The following is an 11453-nucleotide window of genomic DNA, read 5'->3' as shown; positions in this document are numbered from 1 at the left end:
TTTTTCCAGTAAATACATGGGGGATGCTTACTACATGCCGTTTGCTGGGGACATGGGAAACCAGACAGAAAAATGCCTGTTCTTGAAGACTTCACATTCCAGTGGGTAGAGAAAATGCCTGGATGATTATGATTATCATGAGGCAAAAGGAAAGCAGGAAATGGGGTCTGGGTGTTTTGAGGGGTTCTGCTTTAAATAGCTGACCAAGATAACTCGAAGCAAATGAGAGAAGGGCCATTGAAGATGGTGGGTGGGGTGTGACAGCAAGAATAGCTGATTTTGTTGGGAAGCCAGAATTGGGTGGTAAATTAGGAATTCGCAGATGTGACCTGCTGAAGGAGGAGGCACAAGCCACCCACACAGGTCACCAGGTAGCTCCCTCAGCATCCAAGCTCCCACTTTGGGAAAACGAAAACCCTGGGGTCTTTGTCATTGAAGACACAGTCTCAGTACAGTCACATGAAGAAATTAAATTCGCAAGATTTAATACACGCAGATCCCAGAAGCAAGGGGGCACAACGACCCAGCAGAAGTGCAGTCCACGATCCCAGGTCATGGCGGTGCTTAGGGTGGAAATCACTAAATAAAGTTGCAATCCCGGTGCCCACACTCTGGGTGTGTGTAGGGTTAGCATACAGTAAAATGGGCAGGAACTGGGAAAAACAAGTTTTCCTCATCATGCCTGTACAGAGGCCCTGAGCAGAAGCAGGCCTAGAGTGTTCAAGAATCGAAACAGGTCAGTATGGCTAGGAGCTGGGTGAGCAGAGGGGGAAGCAGATGGTGTGGGAGGTAATGGGCCCTAACACGAAAGGCCTTATGGCCATGACAAGGACTTTGGCTTTTATGCTGGGTGAAATGGGAGATGCTGAAGGCTTTTGGCGACATTTTTAACAAGGTCATTGCTGTGTGAAGAGGCTCTAGTGGCAAGCATGTCCTCTGTGTTGCTCCCTCCACAACTCCCTTTGCCCCTTTTCTTGCCCACACTGTTGGCACACCCCCTGGGCCTGAGGCATAGCTGTGGGAGGCTAGAGTCTAGACACTCCTCCTAGACACTAGGAGGAGTGAATGTCAAACTCCATGGGACCCTTGTCCCTACCCAGTGACTGGGCAAAATTGACCAAAATTTAGGGGCCTGCTCTCTTCAGCCTGAGGAATTTTAATTTTAGAATATCATGTTTCCAAAGAATGTCTGGAAAGCAAATTGTCAACTCCAATTTCTTTTGACTTTCATGATGTCCTTGGAAATGTTCTTGGGCAACAAGTCTCAGAAGCCTTGGTGCCAGCAGATTCAAACCCTGCCGGATAGGGGGTGTGATGGGTGTGTTGCTACCTCATTTCCAGCCACAAGCAAAATTCCAGGCCAGTGCCCTTCCATTGCCCCTCAAGCCACTTTGGATCTTCCCTGGGATCCCTCCCTTGCTGACCTCAGGTATCCAAGTAATAAACCTCATGCCTTTGTGGCGTGTGTGGCATTGTCAGTCTTGACCTCTGAACCAAATTGGGGTGGTGGGGCATCCCCCTGCAGGTAATGAATGGTAAGGATTGGAGTTGGCACTGTGAGCGGGATGTCTAGACAATGGCTCCCCAGGGTTCCTCTCACTCTTGCTTTGGTTCACTCTCCTGGCCACCATCTGCAAGCCAGTGTGCACTCAGCCATGCCACACGTGCTGCATGCTGCACTGCAAACAGAGACTTTGTTTGCATTTACAGATGTAGCTGTCTTAAATCACTTGATAACTACATGATGTTTAGAGACAGCAGTGTGGGATTGGAGCCCTGCTTAAAGTGGCCCGGAGTTGTGTGTCTGATCCCAGACCTACCTGCACACGAGACCAAGGCTGCAGCTGATTCTGTCTCAGGGGAGAGACCATACCCTATGTGAGATCTGTGTCCACCACTCAGAAGGAGCACATTTGCAAGGAGGCATTAGCTGACATGCCAAGTCAGGCCCACACTCCAGAGAGCAGATGCTCACTAGAACCCTTGAATATATGGCCACCATCATAACAAGGATCCTGATCCTCTGGGTTCTAGGGAAGAACACCCCCAGAACAGCCACGAGATTAATTCAAACCAAATTAAGCCTTTAAAGCAACCACTGCTATTGGAAGGCCTTCCAACTTCTAAGGCCACCTTGGTACAGTATAAAGCCAAACCTGGGCTCTCTGGTATATTCCACCTGCAGAAGGGGCAGCCTCCCTGTCCCCAGTCCCTACCAGACGCCAGGATGTTGGAAGGCAGCCCCCCTCGGACCCTTTGACTACCTAGGGAGCCTCTTGGGATGAACTAAGTGAAAAGCAGTGGTGATTCACAGACTATACAAGCAGCACTGCCAATCATCACAGGTGATGGGGTTCAGTGGGTAGCTTCTGTTCCTCATTTCTTAATCAGGACACCCCTAATAACCAGATCCAAACACCAGCACAACTGGCCACATTCCAGGCAATTATCTTAGCCCTGGATGGTCTGACGGCTAATGAATGGCCCCATCTGTACATCTTTATGAACTCTTGTGCCATTGCCTAAGAGTTGCCCCTTTTAGGGCAAAGAACTCTCAGAATCTTGCCTCACAGGTAGATGTCCCCAAAATACCAATCAAGGTCATAGTTCTCCCTACCCATACATAGACCACAGTACAAGGGTCTCACCAGGACCCCCTCATCCCCTCTAGTAGCTGAGGCACTCTTGTCACTTCTCAGAAACACAATGCTGAGCTCTTGAAGAAGGATTCGGTGGGATTTTCATCTTCCTTGCTACCTTCAGGCTGCAGGTTGCAAGAGTGCTGGATAGCTTATTTAAACAAGCACTAATTCAATTAAATATGGTGTGTTTCAGTCATCAAATACCAGAGATGAGTTATAATGAATGGTCTGGTTCCATTTTATGATGCTTGCTGACAGCTTTGGAACCTCATCCCCCTTATTCTCCATGCCCACATCTGGACAAGCTGATAAGAAGGCTGGGGGCTCCCTCCTTTGACGGCAGCAGAAGATTCAAACCACACAGGACTTCGCCTATGCTTGGCAATCCTCCCACCCACCATACCACTGACCACATAAAGCCCTTAAATCAGTAGCCCTTTCTGGCCTCTCCTCTCAAGCCATTTCAGACAGTGAGAGGCCTTCCCTACTCTCCTCAGAGACTTCCATTAGGTAAGTAACAAAACTTTCCATGCCTTCAGAAAGAAAGAAAGGGAAAAAAAATAAAAAATTAAGCATTCTTTGGCCCCCATACCTTCCAGTCAGCTCTTTGGTTTATGGACATCAATAAATTCGTCTGTGTTGTGACTTCTCTGAAAGTTCCCTTCAATTTCCTGGGTTTTTTAAAGAATGAATTTATTTATGTATTTATTTATTTGAGAGAGAGCACACAAGCAAGGGGAGAGGCAGAAGGAGAGTAAGAAGCAGACTCCCCACTGAGCAGGGAGTCTCATGAGGGACTGGATCCCAGGACCCTGGAATCGTGACCTGAGCTGAAGACAGACACCTAACTGACTGAGCCAGCCAGGGGTTCCCCTCAACTTCCTAAACTAAAACCTGGTTGCCCCCGATCACACAGGTCATCTGAAACCTGCCTCTCCCATGTACCACTGGAACTGGAGATTGGGAGGACGTTCTCCTTGCTTTTTATTTGCACTCCCAGACATTATTTCTATCTTCAACCAACAACCCCAGTTCCTTTAAGGACAACATAGAAGCAGCCCTAAATGCTGGTAGCTGGCCTGGTACAAACTGTGCCAAAAGATTCATGTTGCTTGGTAGAGTCCTAGGACATCTCCCTCAAACAACCCCACGGTTCATGCCCGCAAGTGGGTCCTGAAACTTCTGGGGTCAAAGACTGATGAGGGGGAAGAAAGAGTTTTCCCCCAATGTCCGCAGGCACTCCTCCACATAAGGTGAAGCTGGGAAACTCTGGAGCATGGTATGTGCAGAGCAGGGCCAGGATACGTGCCAATCCTAAAGCCTCCATGGCTTGGAGGGAACTCCTGAGTCTGAAGGGAGAATAGGACCCTGATGGCTGAGTACAATGCAAGCCATGCCAGGGCAGCTATGACAGCAGCAAATTCTGAACTGGACCATTCTCCTGGGGCTTGGCAGGCAAGAACCAGACAGTCATTACTGGCTACTGGGCTTCCCTGGAAGTAACGTGAAGGGATGAGGGCAGCCTGGTTCCCAGGTACCCCATGTGGCTTATTCTGCATGTTTTCTGTGCCCATGGGCTAGGCTCCCAGCCTTTCCACGTGTTAGAACATCAGTTGAGAAGACCACTCCCTTATGGAAATCTGATAAAGGAAAAGGGTGGCATCTCCAATCCTCTAATCTAGACTATGAGGGAGGGCCGCCTAGGTGGCTTAGTTGGTTAAGTGTCTGTCTTTAGATCAGGTCATGGTCCCAGAAGTTCTGGGACTGAGCCCCACATCAGGTTCCCTGCTCAGCAGCGAGTCTACTTCTCCCTCTCCCTCCTGCTTGTGGACTCTCTTGCTCTCTTACACTTTCTATCAAATAAATTAATAAAATATTAAAAAAAGACTATGGGGGAAAGGATAAACTTCAAAATATGTGGATTGGGATAACCAGATAGCCATTTGGGGAAAAAAATAGATCCATTCTTCATATCATATAGAAAAATAAATTCTAAGTGAAGAGATTCAAATGTAAAGAAACAAAACCAAACAAGTAGTAGATGAAAACATGAATCCCTGCAGAACCTAGAAGTTAGGGAAATTGTACTAGGACTCAGAATCAAGAAACAATAAGAGAAAACAGTGATAAATTTGACTACACAGATATCAATATTTACATGATTAAACACAATCAAAGTAAAAAGACAAACTGGGGGAAATATTTACAACTCATATTACAGATAGCATTTATAAAGTTAATGTATAAAAGATTATTTTAAAATGAGGGCTTTTTTTCTGCACAGCAAAGGAAACAGTCAACAAAACAAGAGGCAACCCGCGGAATAAGAGAAGATATTATGACAATACAGACAAAGGGCTGATATCCAAGATCTATAAAAACTCCTCAAACTCAACACTCACAAAACAGATAATCACATCAAAAAATGGGCAGAAGACATGAACAGACACTTCTCCAAAGAAGACATACAAATGGCTAACAGACACATGAAAAAATGTTCATCATCACTAGCCATCAGGGAGATTCAAATCAAAACCACATTGAGATACCACCTTATACCAGTTAGAATGGCCAAAATTAACAAGACAGTAAACAACGTGTGCCGGAGAGGATGTGGACAAAGGGAACCCTCTTACACTGTTGGTGGGAATGCAAGTTGGTGTAGCCACTTTGGAAAACTGTGTGGAGATTCCTTAAGATATTAAATATAGAGCTACCCTATGACCCTGCAATTGCACTACTTTGTATTTACCCCAAAGATACAGATGGAGTGAAAAAAAGGCCATATGTACCTCAATGTTCATAGCAGCAATGGCCACAGTCGCCAAACTGTGGAAAGAACCAAGATGCCCTTCAACGGACTAATGGATAAAGAAAATATGGTCCATATATACTATGGAGTATTATGCCTCCATCCGAAAGGATGAATTTCTGTATCAACATGGACGGGACTGGAGGAGATTATGTTGAGTGAAATAAGTCAAGCAGAGAGAGTCAATTATCATATGGTTTTGCTTATTTGTGGAGCATAAGAATAACACGGAGGACATGGAGAGATGGAGAGGAGAAGGGAGTTGGGGGAAATTGGAAGGGGAGACAAACCATGAGAGACTGTGGACTCTGAGAAACAAACTGAGAGTTTTGGAGGGGTGGAGGGATGGGAGGTTGGGTGAGCCTGGTGGTGGGTATTATGGAGGGCACGGATTGCATGCAGCACTGTGGTGCACAAACAATGAATTCTGGAACACTGAAAAGAAATGTAAAAAATAAATTAAAATTTTAAAAAATTAGGGCTTTATTTTCAACAAACAATGCTTGGACTATTATTGAATAACCTTATACCAACAAAATGAACCTCAGCCCTTACACCATACCATATATAAAAGTTAAAAGATATCATCAACTAACTAAAAAAGGGGGAGTAGGAAGGACAATATATATATCATCAACCAAAATGTAAAGTAGAAACTTCTAGAAGAACACACTAAAAACCTTAGTGACCTTGACTTTGGCCAAGATTTATTAAATAGGATACAGAAGATCATGACATTTCAAGGAATGAAATCAGTGAATAGAACTTCATCAAAACTTTTAATTTTGCTCCCCAAAATGAAATAAAATGAAAAGGCAAAGCACAACCTGAGGGAAAATATTTACAAAACATATATCCAACAAATGACCTGTACCCCATCCTACAAAGAAGTCCCACAACTCAATTAGAAGACAAATGACCCAAATGAAAATGGGGTTAAGATTTGAATGGACACTTCACCAAAGAATATATGGCAAATAAATACAAGAAATAACACTCTATCATTAAGCATTAGAAAAATGTGGGGCACCTGGGTGGCTCAGTCGGTTGAGTGACTGGTTTCAGCTCAGGTCCTGATCTCATGGGTCATGGAATCAAGGCCCACACACAGCTCCATGCTTAGTGGAAGTCTACCGGGATATTCTCTCCATCTGCCCCTCTGTGACTTGTGTGTGTGTGTTCTCTCTCAAATAAATAAATCTTTTTTTTAAAGGGGGTATAAGGCAGAGGGAGAGGGAGAAATAGATGCCCTGATTAGCAAGGAGCCCAATGCAGGGCTCTATCCCAGAACCCTAGGATCATGACAGGAGCCAAAGGTAGACAATTAACCTATGAGCCACCCAGATGTCCTAAGTCTATTCTTTGTAACCATTTCTCTGTAATCCAGCTGCTTATCATAACTTGTACATTTGCATCAAAAGAGACTATACAGGGCTTACTTTGTAATTTTTAAATCTTAAACAATTGGTAAGTTGGTGCATTAAAAATACCTGCAGCTTGGAGGACCTGGGTGGCCCAGTTAGTTGAGTGTCCAACTCTTGGTTTCAGCTCAGGCCATGATCTTAGGGTAGTGGAATCAAACCCCATGCCAGGCTCTGGGATCAGCACAGAATCTTCTTGAGACTCTCTCTCCCTCTGCCCCTCCCACTCACGCTCTGTCTCTTTCTTGAATAAATAAATAAATGTTTAAAATTTAGGGACACCTGGGTGGCTCAGTGTGTTAAGCCTCTGCCTTTGGCTCAGGTCATGATCTCGGGGTCCTGGGATCAAGCCCCGCATCAGGCTCTCTGCTCGTCAGGGAGCCTGCTTCCTCCTCTCTCTCTGCCTGCCTCTCTGCCTGCTTGTGATCTCTCTCTGTCAAATAAATAAATAAAATCTTTTTTAAAAATAAATAAAAAATAAAATAAAATATATATCTGCAGTGTATATCACAAAGGGTTAACATAATAGAACTTCTAAAACCAGAGAGAAGAGACCACCAACTAAACTAAAGAAGCAAATCACAGACAAATAAGTGAAAATGGGGCTTAAATATATGAGAAGACGCTTGACTTCGCCCACAAAGATGCAAAAGGAAACCACACTGAAATGCCATTTCTTCTCAGATTGGCAAAATTCCAAATATGTAACAAAATATTTGTTTACGAGTTCGTAAGGAAACATCACCAGTGGGAATGTAAGATGGTGCAACCCTATGGGAGGGAACTAGGCAACACCCAGCAAAAATGAATTACAAATGCCTACTGAAGGGGCGCCTGGGGGCCTCAGTCAGTTAAGCTCTGCCTTCTGCTCAGGTCATGATCCCTGTGTCCTGGGACTGAGCCCCACAACAGGCTCCTGGCTCAGTGGAGACTCTACTTCTCCCCCTCCCTCTGACACTCCCCCCTGCTTGTGCGCACATACACTCTCTCTGTCAAATAATAAATAAAATATTTAAAACAAAACAAAACAAATGCTCACTCACCAGACAATTTGTAGGAATCTATCTCAAAATTAAACTGACAAAACTAGGGGTGCCTGGGTGGCTCAGTGGGTTAAAGCCTCTGCCTTCGGCTCGGGTCATGATCCCAGGGTCCTGGGATCGAGCACCACATTGGGCTCTCTGCTCAGCAGGGAGTCTGCTTCCTCCTCTCTCTCTCTGCCTGCTGCTCTGCCTACTTGTGATCTCTGTCTGTCAAATAAATAAATAAATAATCTTTTTAAAATTTAAAAAAAAAAACTGGCAAAACTATGTGGAGACCTGCACAAAAATATTCACTGTAGCACTATATTTTATTTTTTATAAAGATTTTTATTTATTTGACAGACAGTGATCACAAGGAGGCAGAGCGGCAGGCAGAGAGAGAGAGAGAAGGAAGCAGGCTCCCTGCTGAGCAGAGAGCCCGATGCGGGACTCGATCCCAGGACCCTGAGATCATGACCTGAGCCGAAGGCAGCAGCTCAACCCACTGAGCCATCCAGGCGCCCTGTAGCACTATTTTTTAAATACCAAATACCTGGAACCCTAGAATCAGCATATTTTTTTCAAGAAACCCTAGTCCATCCCGGTGGGAAATGGCATTTGGAGCACACAGCTGGGGCTCTAGGAGTGCTTGTTGCCATCAGGTTGGTCATTAGTCTATGTCTTTTCAGAGGACAAATCTAGGGAAAAAATTTTTAATGTAAAAAACTTCATGAATTCACACTGATATTTCAAATTCAAATTTAGGGCTAGGTGGTTATTAACTTCTTTATATTTACATCTCTTTTTCTCTTGTGTTAAAAATCTTGGATCCTGGGGCACCTGGGTGGCTCAGTGGGTTAAAGCCTCTGCCTTCGGCTCAGGTCATGATCCCAGGGTCCTGGGATCGAGCCCCACATCGGGCTCTCTGCTCGGCGGGGAGCCTGCTTCCTCCTCTCTCTCTGCCTACTTATGATCTCTGTCAAATAAATAAATAAAATCTTTAAAAAAAAAAAAATCTTGGATCCTGAGGCGCCTGGGTGGTTCAGTGGTTAAGCGGCTGCCTTCAGCTTAGATCTCGATCCCAGGATTCTGGGATCGAGCCCCACATCTGGCTCCCTGCATGGCGGGAGGCCTGCTTCTCCCTCTGCCACATCCCTTGCTGTGTTCCTTTTCTCACTGTGTCTCTCTGTCAAATAAGTAAATAAAATCTTTAAAAAAAAACTTGGATCCTGATGAAACCAGAGAGGGAGACAAACCATAAGACAGTCCCTTTTTTTTTTTTTTTTGTAAAGATTTTATTTATTTATTTGACAGAGAGAGAGAGAGAGAGATCACAAGTAGGCAGAGAGGCAGACAGAGAGAGAGGGGGGCATGACCAGAATTTGATAAGTTTCAAAGAGGTTTTATAAAAAGGCAGGAGGAGGCTATTGATTACAATATTCAACCCTTACGCTCACTAAAGCACTTTTTACAATAGCTAGAATATGGAAGCCATCCAAGTGTCCACCTACTGACGAATAAAGAATATTTACAATGGGATACTACTCAACCATAAAAAAGAATGAAATCTTGCTATTTGCAACAACATGGATGGATCTGCACAGTATAACGCTGAGTGGGATAGGTCAATCAGAGAAGGTACCATGTGATTTCACGCATGTGAAATTTAAGAAACAAAACAAAGAAAAGAAAAGCCCAGTCAAAAGGCTGACTGACTACAGCAAACAAACTGGTAGGTGGGAAGGGGTTTGGTGAAACAGGAGAAGGGGATTGAGAGCGCAAGCATCTTGAGGACTGAGTAAGGTAAGAATTGTTGGCTCGCTACAACACCCAGCATAGGAATGTTCACTACCACACTCTACATGCACCTGAAACCAAAATAACACATGCTAACTACAGTACATTTAAAATTGTAAAATAGGGGCGCCTGGGTGGCTCAGTGGGTTAAAGCCTCTGCCTTCGGCTCAGGTCATGATCCCAGGGTCCTGGGATGGAGCCCCACATCCAGCTCTCTGCTCCGCGGGGAGCCTGCTTCCTCCCCTCTCTGCCTGCCTCTCTGCCTACTTGTGATCTCTGTCTGTCAAATAAATAAATAAAAATTTTTTTAAAAATTGTAAAATAAATAAGATTCTAGAAAATGTTAAGTCTGTCAACCAAATGCATTATGCATTGCTAGTTTTGGTGGGGTTTGGAATATAGGGGAAGTTTGGTGGGGTGAAGTCCAGAGCCAAGGCCAAGAAGAACGCTTGAGACGGACCTGCGGGCAGAAAAATCCGCTCTGGGTTTGTGAGGTGTGGCTGATGACATACTTGGGAACTGGGGGGAGGTATGGAAAAGGGAGGTTTCCAAAAGATTTCTGCATGTTAAAGAAGACTCACAGGATACCCGAGTCCTAGCCATTGTCAAGTTAAGGGTGTTTTCCCCTCTAGGGAGGCGTGAACAGTAAGGGAGTTGGCAGCTTCTTGGAGGAACCTGACGCTCTGCCTGCTTCAAGGACATCTGACTGTATCTGGAAACTAGGTCGTTGGTAGAAAGGCTTTGTGCTCGCAGGTCAACGCCTTGCCGGGCTGCGGTCTCGGCTTTTCCGGGAGAACATCCCTCGGCGGCGGGCAGTTCGTGGGGCGTCCGCTTCTGCCTGTGCTCAGCTCGTCTTCTGCTCCCTCGTCAGCGTGAACTGATCAAAAGGAAGAAACGGCACGACGGACAGAAGGCTCCGGACACTGGCTACCCGGCGACGGTCCAGCATGATGGTGCACATTTAGGAGTGGTCGTGCTTTTGCAGCTGCGTTCGCAGGGCCCTTGTCTCTCGGACTGACCTGGAGTTGGACGAAGCACCTGCTCCGTGGGGCTGCGGAAGGAGGGAGCCCGGCAGGGACACGGGCGAAGCGACGGGTCAGTAAGGGCTTCGGCGGTTACACCGACACGAGCTCAACTGCCTTCTCGCGCGCCGTGCACCGCTGGGAGCTTCCAGCCTAAGCAGCTCAAAAGCGGCAGGAGGCGAGCGGCGCCCCCCGCACCCCCGCACCCCGTCTGAGGTCCCCGGGCGCCCAATCCCGGAGGTCCCCGGGCGCATCAGGAGAGGCGACCTGGCCCGCTCTCCCTCCCGTCCGCGCGCCTCGGGCGTTCCAGTCCGCGCCGCGGAGGCTCCTCTCCCGGGGTGGCCCCGCCGGACCGCTCACCGCCCTCCGGGGCGCGGGCTTCCAACCGCACCCGAAAGGCCGTCACCGCCAGTGCGGGCGGCGGAGCGGGCCCTCCGTGCCACACGCGACCGCCGCCAGGCCGTAGCCGGGTCCCGGGCCACAGCAACGAGAAGGCACTTTCAGGGGGAAATGCACCCGTTGAGGCAGTCGGGGCACCGGTGGGGACGGACACCCGAAACCCACGGCAGCCGCGACAAGCCAAGCCGAGGCAGGACCGCCGGAAGTGCGGTGCGCGCTAGGGCCGGGCGCGGTGTGGCCTCTCTAGGCGCGCGGGAGGTCTCCGCTCTCGGTGGCTCTGGAGCGCGCCGCAGAGCCGTCCGTCAGGAAAATGGCGCCGGCGGGGAAGGCGGGGCCGA

General features: G+C 47.1%; 1 pseudogene; it reads left to right on the top strand.

Annotated features, from left to right (window-relative positions):
- The first annotated feature begins 3868 nt into the window (after positions 1–3868).
- LOC116574997 lies at positions 3869–11437 on the top strand (annotated as a pseudogene).
- The last annotated feature ends 16 nt before the right edge of the window (positions 11438–11453 follow it).

This window comes from Mustela erminea, chromosome 16 (genome assembly GCF_009829155.1).
Source record: "Mustela erminea isolate mMusErm1 chromosome 16, mMusErm1.Pri, whole genome shotgun sequence".
NCBI classification, from domain to species: Eukaryota; Metazoa; Chordata; class Mammalia; order Carnivora; family Mustelidae; genus Mustela; species Mustela erminea.
The sequence above is the reverse complement of the archived record's forward strand: the minus strand, read 5'-3'. Positions and strand labels throughout refer to the sequence as shown.